Source organism: Equus przewalskii, chromosome 21, assembly GCF_037783145.1.
Source record: "Equus przewalskii isolate Varuska chromosome 21, EquPr2, whole genome shotgun sequence".
NCBI classification, from domain to species: Eukaryota; Metazoa; Chordata; class Mammalia; order Perissodactyla; family Equidae; genus Equus; species Equus przewalskii.
Genome location: NC_091851.1, coordinates 21,620,569 through 21,633,682, shown reverse-complemented (window position 1 = coordinate 21,633,682; position 13,114 = coordinate 21,620,569).

Genomic DNA, 13,114 nt, shown 5'->3' with positions numbered 1-13,114 from the left:
TGCTGTTTAATAGGCTTTATTTGTTATTTATTTATTTAGCAGTTTTAGGTTTACAGGAAAACATCCCACCCACAGTCTTTACACCGTGAAGCAGCCCATCCCTGTGGGTCGGAAGCTTGCTTTTTCCACTTGAGATCTCTTAGAGATCTTTCTACATCCCGGACACAGAGACCTTCCTTCACTGGCTTCATGCATTTAACAAGCTTTTATTAACTGCCAGCTGTATGCCAGGCACTGTGAAAGGTCCCTGGAATATAAAATTAAACAAAAATAGACAAAGCCCTTGTCCTCGGAGGGCTGACATTCTAGTGGAGCGAGATGAACGATATACATAATCAATAAGGAAACGATTTAGTACGTTGGAAGATATGCTCTGTAGGAAAAAGAGAGAGAGCAGGGCGAGGGGGACCTGGAGGGGGATAAGACCGAAAGGGGCCAGGCTGTAGAGTGGGGGGAGCCAGCAGAGCCGCTCCGAGGGGGACGGAGTGCCAGGCCGGGGGGGGGAGGGCAGGACCTAGAGGTGTTCCACTGTCCCAAAGGACGGGAATTTAGCCGCCCCCAGGGCTGGGCGCATGTCATCGGCCATCAGGAAAAATGCTGCAGCAAACACCCTGGCAATTTATGTTTTTGCCCGCGTCCAAACACCTAGAATCAATTCCTAACAGTGAACTGCAACCTGCTCAAAAGCGATCCCTCGGATGCCCTCAAGGGTGCTGCACTGGGATCCTGAGTTCCCAGGAGGAGACGCCTCGGCGCTCTCAGACCTGTGGGCTCTGCCGGCAGGTCAGAGGGCGCTCCCAGTCCTCCCGGAGTTTCCCGGACAGAGATCAGCCAATCCGCGGCCGGGCCCCCGGGGCAGGCGCCGGAGGTCCACACCTAGGCGGCGGGTGGGCGGCGCTTCCTGAGCCGGCAGGTGGATTAGGGGCGGAGGCGCCGCTGCAGTTACTCAGAGGGGCCACCAGGGGGCGCGGGGAACCGCAAACTCCGGAGGTGAAGCTTTGTCCGGCGACTCCGGACCTTCTCGCAGAGGGTGTGTGGGGGCCAAGTGCCAGGAAGGAGCGGGGGGGAAAGGGAGACGCGGCAGAAGAGGCTTAGAGAGAGGGGCTCCCGAGGTGCCTCCAGGCCGGTGAAGGACTAGTTTGCTCCGCTAAGAGCCGGCAGCATGATGCAGCCCCCATCAGAGCGAATGCGGTCTCAGGTCCGTGAATTGAACTCGAGAGCCCAGAACAGGGTGCAGAAAAAGTCCCAGGATAAATATGTACAGTGTGACTCCATTTGTGTAAAAAAAAAAAAAACAAATGCAACATATTCTTTAGGGCTGTGTGTGTGTGTTTACTGCACATACCTCCAAGGAAAAAATCTGGAAGAATGAATTTCAAATTGACAGCAGTGGTTATCTTTGCAACTGTGTATGCGTGGAGGGGGTCAGGAATGGGAAGGGGGTTGGGGAGTGATCAGAGAGCACTTTAGCCTTAAGGGAAATATTCTAATTTTCTAGGAATCTATAATCCTGTAAGTTGTGTAACCTAAAATTACTCAAAAAAAAAAAAAAGAAGAAGAAGAAGAAAAAAAAGATCAAATGCCATCTTGTGTTGCATCAGTAGAGGTCTTACGTGCAGCTCAAGAGAGGTGGCAGCCCCCTCTGCTCTGCTCAGAGCACCTCTGGACCTCCTTTCCTCTCCTTGGCTCCGTCCTGTGTGAACAGCGACAGGTCAGGGCATGCCAAGAGTCGGAGGTGGGGAAATCGTGGTGCCATCCAATTGGGACGCAGATGGGGGAGCGTGCCCTGGATGCTTCCAGACAGACCTCTGCGGGGCCCCGGGGCGGTATCCCAGGAGTGGAGGGTGGCGGGGATTCCGGCGCAGACAGGGTCGAGACTTCCCAGCAGCTCGGCGGGGACGGTGTGGGTTAATCCGGAGATGTGGGGAGTGCCTAGACCTGGAAACGTATGGCCGCCGAGGCAGGAGATGCTTTCTGGGAGTGAAGGAGGGCGGCACGGGCTCTGGAAAACAGTAGCTGGGAGGCCAGAAGGGGCGGCCACTGAGATGGAGATGAGACCTCAAGCCTGGGTGTGGCTCAGTACCTTCGTCTGTAAAGTGGGTGAGGGGTAGAGGGTGCTCTCTGATTTTATCCAGCCCGGGGTCCTCCAGGGTCCGTTCTTGGCTCCTCACGGCCCTCAACCTGAGGACTTGCGGTTCCAAGAATTGGCCACCAGAGGTCGCCTTCGGACAGGCTTGAAGAAGAAAACCCCAGTCTGCAGGGCGCACCGGGGGCGGGGCTGCTTTTCTTCCTCTGCTCCCTCTCTGAGCAACTACAGACCCAGATCAACTCTGCCCCGTGCACTGGGGGTACCGCAAGGAACACGGCCTCTAAAATGGAGCTGCTACCTTCCCTCCCGACTCCTTTATTCCCCTACACTCTGCATGGGATCCCTAAGCACATCCAGAATCGGACTACTCTGTACCCCACCTCTGCCACCACCCCTGTCCAGCCTCCTTTATGTCCTGCCTGGACCATAGCAGTAGTCTCTTCACTGACTATCCTACTCCCGCCCTTCTTCCCCTTCAGCCCATTCTCAGCCCAAGGGATGCTGTTGAAACACAAAATCAGAGCCTGTCCTGCCTCTGCTCTGAACCCTCCCAGCCCTACTCAATCCTCCTCATGGGAACCTACCAGGCCTGGTGTGATCTGGCCCCCACTACACCTGACCACATTTCCCTCCCACGTTCTTTGCACTCTGCACTCCAGCCACACTGGCCTCCGTGCTGTTCTCCCATGTGGCAAACTTGTTCCCTGCCTCAGGGCCTTTGCACTTGCTGTTCCCTCTACCAGGTAGCCCTGTGGCCCCTCCCTCACTTTATTCAGGTGTCTGCTCACTCTCACCCCTCAGAGGTGACCGCCTCATTAAAACAGGCTTGTCGCTGTCACTCTCTACCTCCCTGTACCCCTCTGGTTTTCCTCACTGTGCCCTCAGTAGAGCGTCATGTGTTCACTTAGGCATCTTGTTTGGTGTCTGTCTTCCACCAGCATCAGCTCAACCAGGGGGGGCTGTTTTGTCCATGTGTCTGTTTTGCTCACAGCTGAGGCCCTGGTGCCTGGTTTGTGCCTGGCACATGGAGGGAGCTCAGGAAATATTTGTTGACTGACTGAAGGAAAGGGGAGACCTTGAGGAAGGGCAATAGACTGGACTTGGGGGTGAGTGAGAGGGAGGGGCTGACAGTGACTTCGAGATTCCTTCTTGAGCAACGAGTGGAGGGGACACCTCGCCTCGAACTGGGGAGACTGAGGCTGCACGGATGGAGGGGGCATGACTAAGGAGGGGGGACTCCTCTCCTGCTGGGGCTGGGTCCCAGCCTGCTCTGACTCCCTTGTGTCAGAGACCCCACCCTTCTGGGCTGCTGTCCCCTACCCTCTGACCATGACCCTGACTCGTTGGGGCCAGAGGCCGCTTCTGGTCCTTTCTGTGCCCTGGGCCTTCTCTTCGCCTCTTCCCTCTGTAGGGTTGTGTGTCTTTAGGAAAAGCCCAGGCCCTGGAAACAGGGGACCTGGGTCAGGCCTGGGCCTCAGTTTCCCTGACCAGCGAGAGGACAGATGCCTAGGCCCAGGTCCACAAGGGTGGGAGGGCTGATGTGAAGGGACAGTTTCCTTCCGCCCCCTCCCCACTCCAGACGCAGGCAGAGTGGTCCAGCTTCTAGGGACTCAGGGACAGCTAAGCTGGGGACCTCCCGCCTGGCCCCAAACCTGAGAACAGTTGTGCCGGGAAAACGGGGCAGCCAGTGGCCAGGCCCCCGGAGCCGGTCAGAGCCCCAGATGCCAGTGCCGGGGGTTGCGGGGGGAGAATCAAAGCGTCCCGGGGGTAGGGGCCTCAGACAGGGAAGGGATGCTCAGGACCCGCACACCGGACTGGTGTTCCCAGCCCAGAAAATTCTTCCCACCTCACCCGCCTTCCTCCAATCTCATTTCACGTTCACAGTTTTGGCCATACCCAGGGTCTGCCATAAAGATTGTCTCCTAATGTTTTTCTTTGAATCAACTGACTTAGATTGAATTAGAATAATTTTAGACACACAGAAGAATAGAGAATAACGTTGTGAACCATATGCTCAACGCCCAAATTAATGTTACCATTTTCCACATTTTCTTCACCTGCTTCTTTCTGAGGTGTTTTAATATGAATTATAGACATCATGAATTTTCACCCCCAAATGCTTTTTGCGTCTCTAACAAATAAGGCCAGTTCCCTGCATAGCACAGCGCCACTGACTCTCTCCACAATATTCGTATTTCCTGATATCTAATATTTAGTCCACAACTGACTTCTCCTATTGTCCCCAAAATGTGTTGTATGGTTGACAGTGGTTTTACTGTAAAAGGAAACTTGATACATGAAATGGAAAGCAAGTATCTTCTGCCATAAACGGGAGGTTTCTCTGGAAGTGGACGTAGGCTGAGGCCCGCTCTCCGTCTGTGACAAACAACACCCACCCAGCGGTCCTCATCGCTTGCCTTTTTGATGACAGCCGTTCTGACGGGGGTGAGGCGGTATCTGCCTGCGGTTTTGATTTGCATTTCCCTGATGATCAGCGATGCTGAGCACCTTTTCGTGCACCTGTTGGCCATTTTTATGTCTTCTTTGGAAAGGTGTCTGTTCAAGTCATCTGCCCATTTTCTTGTTGGCGTGTTTGTTTTTTCGCTATTGAGTTGTATGAGTTCCCTGTATATTTCGGGTGTTGACCCTTTATCAGATAAGGGCTTTGCAAATATTTTCTCCCATTCCGTAGGTTGCCTTTTTATTTGTTTGATTGTTTCTTTGGCTGTGCAGAAGCTTTTAGTGTGATGTCCCCCTTCTGGTTGATTTTTGCTTTTGTCACCTGTGCTTTTGGTGTCATATCCAAAAAGTCAGCGCCAAGACGTACGTCAAGGAGATTTTTGCCTATGTTTTCTTCTAGGAGTTTTATGGTTTCAGGTCTTAGCTTTAGGTTTTTAATCCATTTTCGGTTAACTGGGTGAGCGGTGTGAGATAGGGGTGCCTGTCCCTGGTTTGCCTTGTGGATAGCTAGTTTTCCCAGCACCACTTGTTGAAGAGACTGTCCTTTCCTCATTGAGCATTCTTGGCTCCTTCGTCAAATATTGGTTGACCATCTCTGCGTGGGTTTATTTCTGGGCTCCCGATCATTTTTATACCAGTACCGCACTGTTTTGATTGCTGTAGCTTCATAAGACTGATTTATGTTTGAAAAGATCTCTCTGGGCTGTAGAGAGGATTGGATGGGGGAGAGAGGACAGGAGTGGGCCAGAGTCTGAACCAGCGTCTGGGCAGAGACGGACTGGGTGAGCCCTAGTGTGAGGAGTCTGAGGGTGTGCGGAGCATGGGCCTGGCACGCGGGCCTGGGCTCGAGGTGTCAGTGGGTGTCTGGGCCGGCAGGTCCGGCCCCCAGGCAGAGAGAAAGGGAGGCGGGGCTCCCGCAGCAGTCGGCTCATTTGCATCTGATTTGCATGTGGAGTGGAGGGGTCAAGTTGAAAGCTGGAAAGGCCTGCGCCAGCCCCTTGGGTGGAGGATCTTGGGTGTTAAGCTTACACAAAGATTCTGTCTCCAGGCCATGACCTTCCAGTTCAGGAGGGACTCTACTCCCCCTGACCCACTCCGGCCTGGCCCTGCCATCTGGGGTTGGGACGCTAGGAGGACAAAGGCCCCTCACTCAGAACTCCCTTTCCTGCAAAATCCCATCTGTCAGGCCCACCTCTGACCTTGGACAGCTCTGCGGGGTGGGAGTGGGGGTGGGGGGTGCGGGGGGTGCGGGGGAGGGGCGAGCCCCCAGCCCTCAGGGCGCCCAGCTTGTCCTCCCAGCCTCCACCATCTGTCTCAGGGAGCACCGGCATCCTCCTGCTTCGGCCACCTGCTCCAGGTGATCCAGGCCAGTCACCTCCCTTTCTGGGCCTTGGTTTCCCCATGGGTCACAGGCAGAGATGGACTTGAGTGGCTTTTCCAAAGATGAGTGGCTTGTGTCCCACTTTCGTCATTGCTGCCACATCCATGACCCACCTGTTCTATTAGTGACTTCATGTTTTTAAAGTGAATTTACTCTCCTTTGCTTAGACAGATTGAATTGAAAAAGAAGTCTCCTGCTACTTCTATAAGTGAAAATCCAGTATCATTTGCCATAATTAGAAAAATACTGGGAAAAAAATAATGGGATGGGAATAAAACAATGCTATTAAATTCTAGTCTGGCTTCAAGTGAAAGAAGCCAAACGCATTTATATAATATTCTAGAAAAGGCAAAACTATAGAGAAAAGAAAACAGATCAGTGGTTGCCAGCGTGGGGGTGGGAATTGACTGCAAAAGGGCACGAGGGAAGTGTTCTGGGGGTGGAAACTATTTCCTGATTGTGGTGGTGACAGACTGCACACATTTGTCAAAAATCATCGAAGGGCACGCTTGAAGTTGGTGAATTTTGTTGTATTTAAATCTACCTTCACAAGACCCATTTTTAAACAAAAACAAATAAAAATTCCAGTTTAGCCTGAGTCCGAGGTCCCCTCTCTTTGTTAAAATTAGCAAGGACAGGAAGCAGCTAACCAAGGAGACAGGCCAGACACAGCCCTTCTCCTTGAGGAAACCAGAAACAGCTCCGGGGACCGAAGAGGAAGGAGCTAGGCCGTCTGATGCGACAGCCGCCAGCCTTGCGTGCCTGTTCTCATCTAAATTAATTCAGATTCAATAAAATTTAAGTCAGTTCTTCAGTTGTCCTGGTCACATTTCAAGGTCTCAACAGCCACGTGTGGCTTCTGTAGGGGACAAATAGGAACACTCCACCCTCAGAGAAGGTTCCAGGGGCCAGCGCGGCCTGAGATGTATTTGTGCATCTAATTTAAAATAGTCGTCCCTCCTTCCTCCTCCTTCGGGAAACAGTGGGTTTGGTTCCACCCCACTGTGTGCAATCCGCCCTCTTTCCACCCTGACTGCCCCGGGGCGGATGACGTCCTAAGGGCCTGTTCGCTTTTGGTCTAGAAGCCGCGTGTGGGGGTGTCTCGGGGTTTGATCGAGGGGATTCTGAGGACTGGGAGACCCCAGTATTAAAGAATTCTGGGATCTTCAGATTCAAAACTTGTCCCAGCTCCTGGGCCTGAAGGCTTCCGGAGTAGAGAGCTGACGGGGTCGCCGGACCACATCCAGCCCCATCCTCAGGCTCGTCCGCTCCCTCCCCGCTTCGCCCGGCCGCCAGCCTGTCGCTAACCCCCAGGAGATGCGGAGGCCCCCGGTCAGTCATTCTGGTGCCTCTGGGGCAGCAGCGTGTGTGGGCTCTGCCAGGATTTGAGGGCATCTCCGAGGAGCCCAGGTGGCGCTGTCTGATCTGTGACCTCGTCCTCAGCATCACGCATGTTTGTGGAGCCAGGTCCTGTGCTGAGGGCTCTGCTGGCATCATCTTGGGGACTCAAGGTAACACCTTACAACATAAGTGAAACTACTCCTTCCATTAAAGATGAGGGAACTGAAAGTCCAGAGTTTAAGGAACTTCCCCAAGTCGGGCAGCTGGTGGGTGGCAGAGCTTGGATTGGAGCCCAATCCAATCCTGCCTGGCTGACCCCAGAATTCCTGGTCTTGACCTTAAACTGCTGCTTTTTATCTTTATAATCTAAACTCCTCCTTGTGACCTACAGAGTCTCAGCAATTTAACATCAGTCTCTTCCTGTCCCTCCGTTCTGGCCACTGGCCTTTTGGCTCAAATATACCAAGCTCATTCTTGCCCCAGGACCTTTGCACATGCTCTTCGCTGCCAGCCTTCCTCTAGATTTCCACATGGCTGCCTCTTTCTTACCCTTCAAGTCTCACCTTAGAGGAGAGGCCTCTCTGAGGACGCTATACAAAGCAGCCTTTTTTCCATGATGCCCATTCCCTTACTGTGCTTTATTTATTTACTTTTTGGTGAGGAAGACTGGCCCTCAGCTAACATCTGTTGCCAGTCTTCCTCTTTTTGCTGAGGAAGATTAGCCCCGAGCTAACATCCGTGCCCATCTTTTTATATGTGGGATCTATTTTATATGTGGAATGCTGCCACAGCATGGCTTGATGAGCAATGTGTAGGTCCGTGCCTTGGATCTGAACCTGCAAACACTGGGCCGTGGAAGCAGAGTGCACAGATTTAACCACTACACCACTGTTTGGCCCCTGCTTCATTTTTATTTACAACATTTCTCACTTCTTGCCTCCCTTACTGGTCTATTGTTCCGTCTCCGTCACTGGAATGTAACTCCTTGCCTTCCTATCTCTCTTCCTAGTGGTTGGCGCAAACCAGGAACTCAGATCTATCTGTTGAAGGAGTGAACACATCTTGAAACAAGCCGAGAGGAGGCGCAGTGGGGTGGTCGGTGGGGGCAGGTGCAGCAGGCCAGGTCCTCTCTCCAAACCGGAAGCTGCAGTCTCCTAATTGTCCAGACAGAAAGCTGAGGCTCAGAACAATCGAGAGACAGAAGAGCTCTCAGCCCTGGCGGGGAGCTGAGTGATAAGAGCGCCCCCGGAGGGGCCCTGTCTCCACGCTCCCAGGCCCCTTCTCAGATGATGCACCCTGGGCGCGCCCAGGAGGCTGGCTGGGCCCCATCATCGCTGCCATTCGTCTGATAAGAACTCTGCAGCCTGCAAGGTCAGGAGACTTGCCTCGGGGGTGGAATGCTGCCGCGGGAGCACAGGCGGGTCCCAGGTGTCCTGTCTCTGTGCAGGGCGCTGGCTTCCCTCTCACCCTTTGCTGGGGCAGGAGGTTGAAAAAAACAGAATCTGTCCACCCCCGCCTCCGCCGACACCATAGAAAGGGGACAGGACTGACCTGGCCACCAATGGGGCTTTACTCTGATGGGTTCAAACTGGGGTCTTTTTAGGGCAACCAGGTGGGAATTTCACCCTGAGCTGTGTTAACAATAACTATAACAGCAGTAGTGATAGTAATCATAATGTTTGTTGTCACTTCCCACGTGACAAGGTCCGTGCAGAATGCTCGTGCCCATTACCTCCTTTGATTCACCTCACGTCCCTGTGAAGCAGTATTATCATACCTGGTCTGCAGTGGAGGACACGTAGCTCAGAGAGGTAGAGCCACTTTCCCAGGATCACACAGCCGGGAGGGTGTGGAACCAGCATTCGCATCCAGGGCTCCCAGCCTGCCCCACCTCACCTCCTGGAAGCCCCTTGGGAGGGAGAGGCAGGGAGGATGGGGATGAGGGGAGGCGAGCTGTGGGCCCTCTCTCAGTTCTGTTCTCAAGCGTCCATCGAGGGCCTGTTGTGCGCGCTGGGCTGGCCCTGGGGTGTGGCAGGTGGAACGGGCCAATCCCTCCCACCCTGAACGTGCTCACTGTCACCTGTGTCACCCGTGAGGGGAGACCGCGCCTGCAAACGGACACGTGCAACACAACTTGATACCACAGGAGAAACCCAAGAGATGGAGGATCGTGGAAAAGGGTCCCCCAGCTCAGCGGGGAGGGGACAGGAAAGCCTCCAGGGAAGTGACTCCTACGGGGCCTGGTGGAGTGAGCCAGAAGAAAGCGCAGGAAGAGCACTGCAGGCAGTGGCGCCGAGGGGGGTGGCAGGTGGGGGGGGTTGGGGGGGTGGGGGGGGACTGCGCAGAGCAGGGGGGAGAGGAGGCCCCCAGGGCTGGCTCGCAGGGTGCTCCTTCTGAGCCAGGCCCACCCTTGCTGTGTCTCCTGGCTGCACGCTTCGTCCTGGGAGTCCAGGGGGAGGGGGCCCATGACCTCGAGGTGTTGGCAGCCCCATTGCTCTGATCCTGCCTGGCTTAGAATAAAATCCTTTCTAAGGACAAAAACCCAGACCCTCGCTTGGGCTGTGTATTCAGGGCGCTTTCCTGACTCCACTCAAAGTGAGTGTTCCTCCCTCCATCATGTGGATGGAGAAATAGGAGGGGCCTAGCCCAGGGTCACACAGCCTGGCAACTACGGGGTGGCTCACAGTGGGGCTGAGCCTGCGTGGTGTGTCCTTAGACCTGGAATACGACCACGGGCAGCTGGGCTCGACTCTGGCGGGTGGAACTTGGCTGGCTGGCGCACTAGGTGGTATGAGAGGTTCGTGCTGCGGGCGCTGGACATGGAGGACGCCCTGTGTCTGGGTGGTCTGGTCTCGGGGGAGGCAGTCTGTACTGTAAAGGGGGCACCGGCAGAGAAGGAAGTGTTCTTTGTCACGTCCTGGGGACCCGCACTCTGGAGACAGTGTCTTCGCTGCTTCTGTGGGCGGTTCAGTGAGTGTTGCGAGGACACGGGGCCCCAGGCTGCAGTATGTTTGGGAAACGGTGGAGGCAGCAAAGAGAAAGAGGAGCTTCTGCTCCAGGGGCTCGCGGAGCCTTTGCAACTGTGATGGGCCTTGCGACTCTCTCACCTCAGGAAAAGTGGCAAGGGAAGTGTGGACCCTGCCTTCTGGGAGCTCACAATCAGTGGAGACAGACGAGACACAAGCACAGGGACCTGCGAGGTGTCAGGCGGTGAAGCTCTATGAAGCAAAATGTGAATGATGGTGGGGAGGATGAAGGGTTTCCCTGGGAGGATGACATTTGAGCAGAGACTTGAAGGAGGTGAGGAAGGAGGTGAGGGGGCACCTGTGTGACTGTCAGGGGTAAGAGAGGCCCAGGCAGAGGGAATGGCATGTGCAAAGGCCCTGAGGCCTGAGGGTTAAGTTCACACGTTCTGCTTCAGTGGCCTGGGGTTCACCGGTTCAGATCCTAGGTGCAGACATGGCATCACTTGGCACACCATGCTGTGGTAGGTGTCCCACATATAAAGTAGAGGAAGATGGGCATGGATGTTAGCTCAGGTCCAGTCTTCCTCAGCAAAAAGAGGAGGATTGGCAGCAGATGTTAGCTCAGGGCTAATCTTCCTCAAAAAAAAAAAAGAAAAAAATTTCTGGAACAAATTAATGAGTTGAGAGACACAATATCAAAAAATCTTTTCATATCACTTAATATTCTGCAACAGCATCGTTTTTGGTAGCTGTGTGGTTATCCCTTCCAGTCCCATTCACCACTCCCATTGCCCTGGGGCCAGGAAACTAGATTGTAACTGTTTCCTTTCTTTTCGTTGCTATTAATAGCAGTGCTGTAGTAAATATTCTTATTTTGTTAAATTTTTCTGAATCTCCTTCATTATTCAGTTAAGGTTCATTTCTAAAAGTACAGTTGCTAGATCAGAGTACTGGCCTATGGATACAGCACACAGTTTCTCAGATTGTTTTGAGAAGTGTGACTACATTGCCCTCGAGAAAGGACATCTCAATGACCTTCTCACCCTCAGTGTTTGGAGGGGCATACTTGGGCGCAGTTGTCTTTTAATTCACTGCTTTATTTTTTTCTCTCATAGAATATCCTTAAAAGTGTTGTTTATTTTTTAACGTAGATAATACATTCATAAGGTACAAAATCCAAATGGTATAAAAATGTACTTTTCTACAAAGGTCTTCTGCTTCCCCGGTCCCCCAGTCAGGCCAGGAGCCACCATGGGGACCAGCTTCTGGCAGTCCTTGCAGAGAAGTTCAGAGGCAGGCAAATACGTAGAGAGAGAACATGCTTCAAATTAAATGAAACAGACAGAATACAGCCCCGGGGTGCGCAGAGCTGGGGAACTGATATCTGAGGCTGATTGCATCTTGGCTTCGAGCTGCGTGGAGAGAATCCTGCCGGGGTCGCGGTGCTGGGGAGGCCCTGAAGCAGCCAAGGCCTGTCTGCAGGCTGAGAGGCTGCAGTGGCTCACGCGCTGGGTCAGGATAAGGCCATCGGATCCTCCAGCTCCCTCTGATCCGGGCACACTAACGACAGCTTGTCCATCTTCTTGTTCTTGGGGGCTCTCCCTCCTCACCCCCACACGGTGGGGGAGGGGAAGGGCTGGGGTGCTGTCACTCACTCCGACTTGGCATCGGGTGCTCAACAAGTCCTTGAAGGTAGGGGTCATCACCAGTATGCTGCTGGCATGTGACCCTGCTCAGAGTTCTAGAATCTCAGTGTGCCCGGATGATCTCTCTTCGTGTGGCCTCATTTGGGGTCCAGGGGGAGTTCCATCTGCCCTCTGTTGGCCTCACTTTCTTAATCTAGGCTGAGGCTGAGGGGTTTTGTGGTGTTCGTTTTAAGCTCCAGGGAGTGCAGGGCAGAGGCAAGCTCTGAAGATGCAAAGGTCAGCAGGGCCTTTATCCCAGCATCTGAAATACCTCCCAACCCCTGATTAAAGCTGCACATCTCGGAGGAGAATCTGCCCACGACATCATCGCAGTCATTCCTGATTTAATGACAGGGAAGCGGGTCTGGGAGCCACCCCAGCAATGACTTCACATGGTCATATGCTTTAGTAAAATTTTCCAAAGTAAGGTATTTTAACCTCGCTCTGTTAAAACCACCATCTCCTTTCTTTCCAACTTCCCGTTGGGTCAGATGATGCTGGAGCGAGTGCGAGCGTTTTGGGGATCTGGCTAAGAGGACCTTGACATTTAGTTTGGGTTTAGTGGTTTTATTTACGTTGTTTCCAGCCACTTTTGTGAATAGTGCAATTGTTACCAGCTGACCTAGTATAGGAATGGATTCCAGGAGTACGCCTACCTAACACCCCGAGGGACTCAACCAGCACTGCGACAAGGCAATGCAGGGTCAGAGGTCATAGCTCCGTACCTATGGGTGGTCTCACGGTGCCAATACCACCAGGACGTCGTGGTAGAGGAGAGGTCTGAGATGTACACATGGAGCCGGAAGCTTGTTTGTGGAAAGAATTATGGAGGTCTGTCAAATAGATAATAAAAAAAATATGTTCTTTTTCTGGATTTTGTAATGTTTGCAGAATTTGTCATTTGTTGAGGTTTCTTTTATCTTTCTAGCCAAATAATCATTTTATGACCTAATTTTATACTTGTAAGTTTGTAGTCTTTTTCTTAAATAAGTCTCCTCAAATTGTGTAAGCCTCAGGAAGTACAAAGTCTGGATCTGCCCCTGCTCAGTTTTCTTGGGTCTTTTTGGATCACAGGCTCCTCCTTGTCTTTCCTCGCTGCTACAGCCAAACAGGGCAGGCACGCTGACACAGGAATATAACAGAACAGTTGAGAGCACTCCTGCTGGAGCCAGAGAAACCTTGGTTTTCTCAT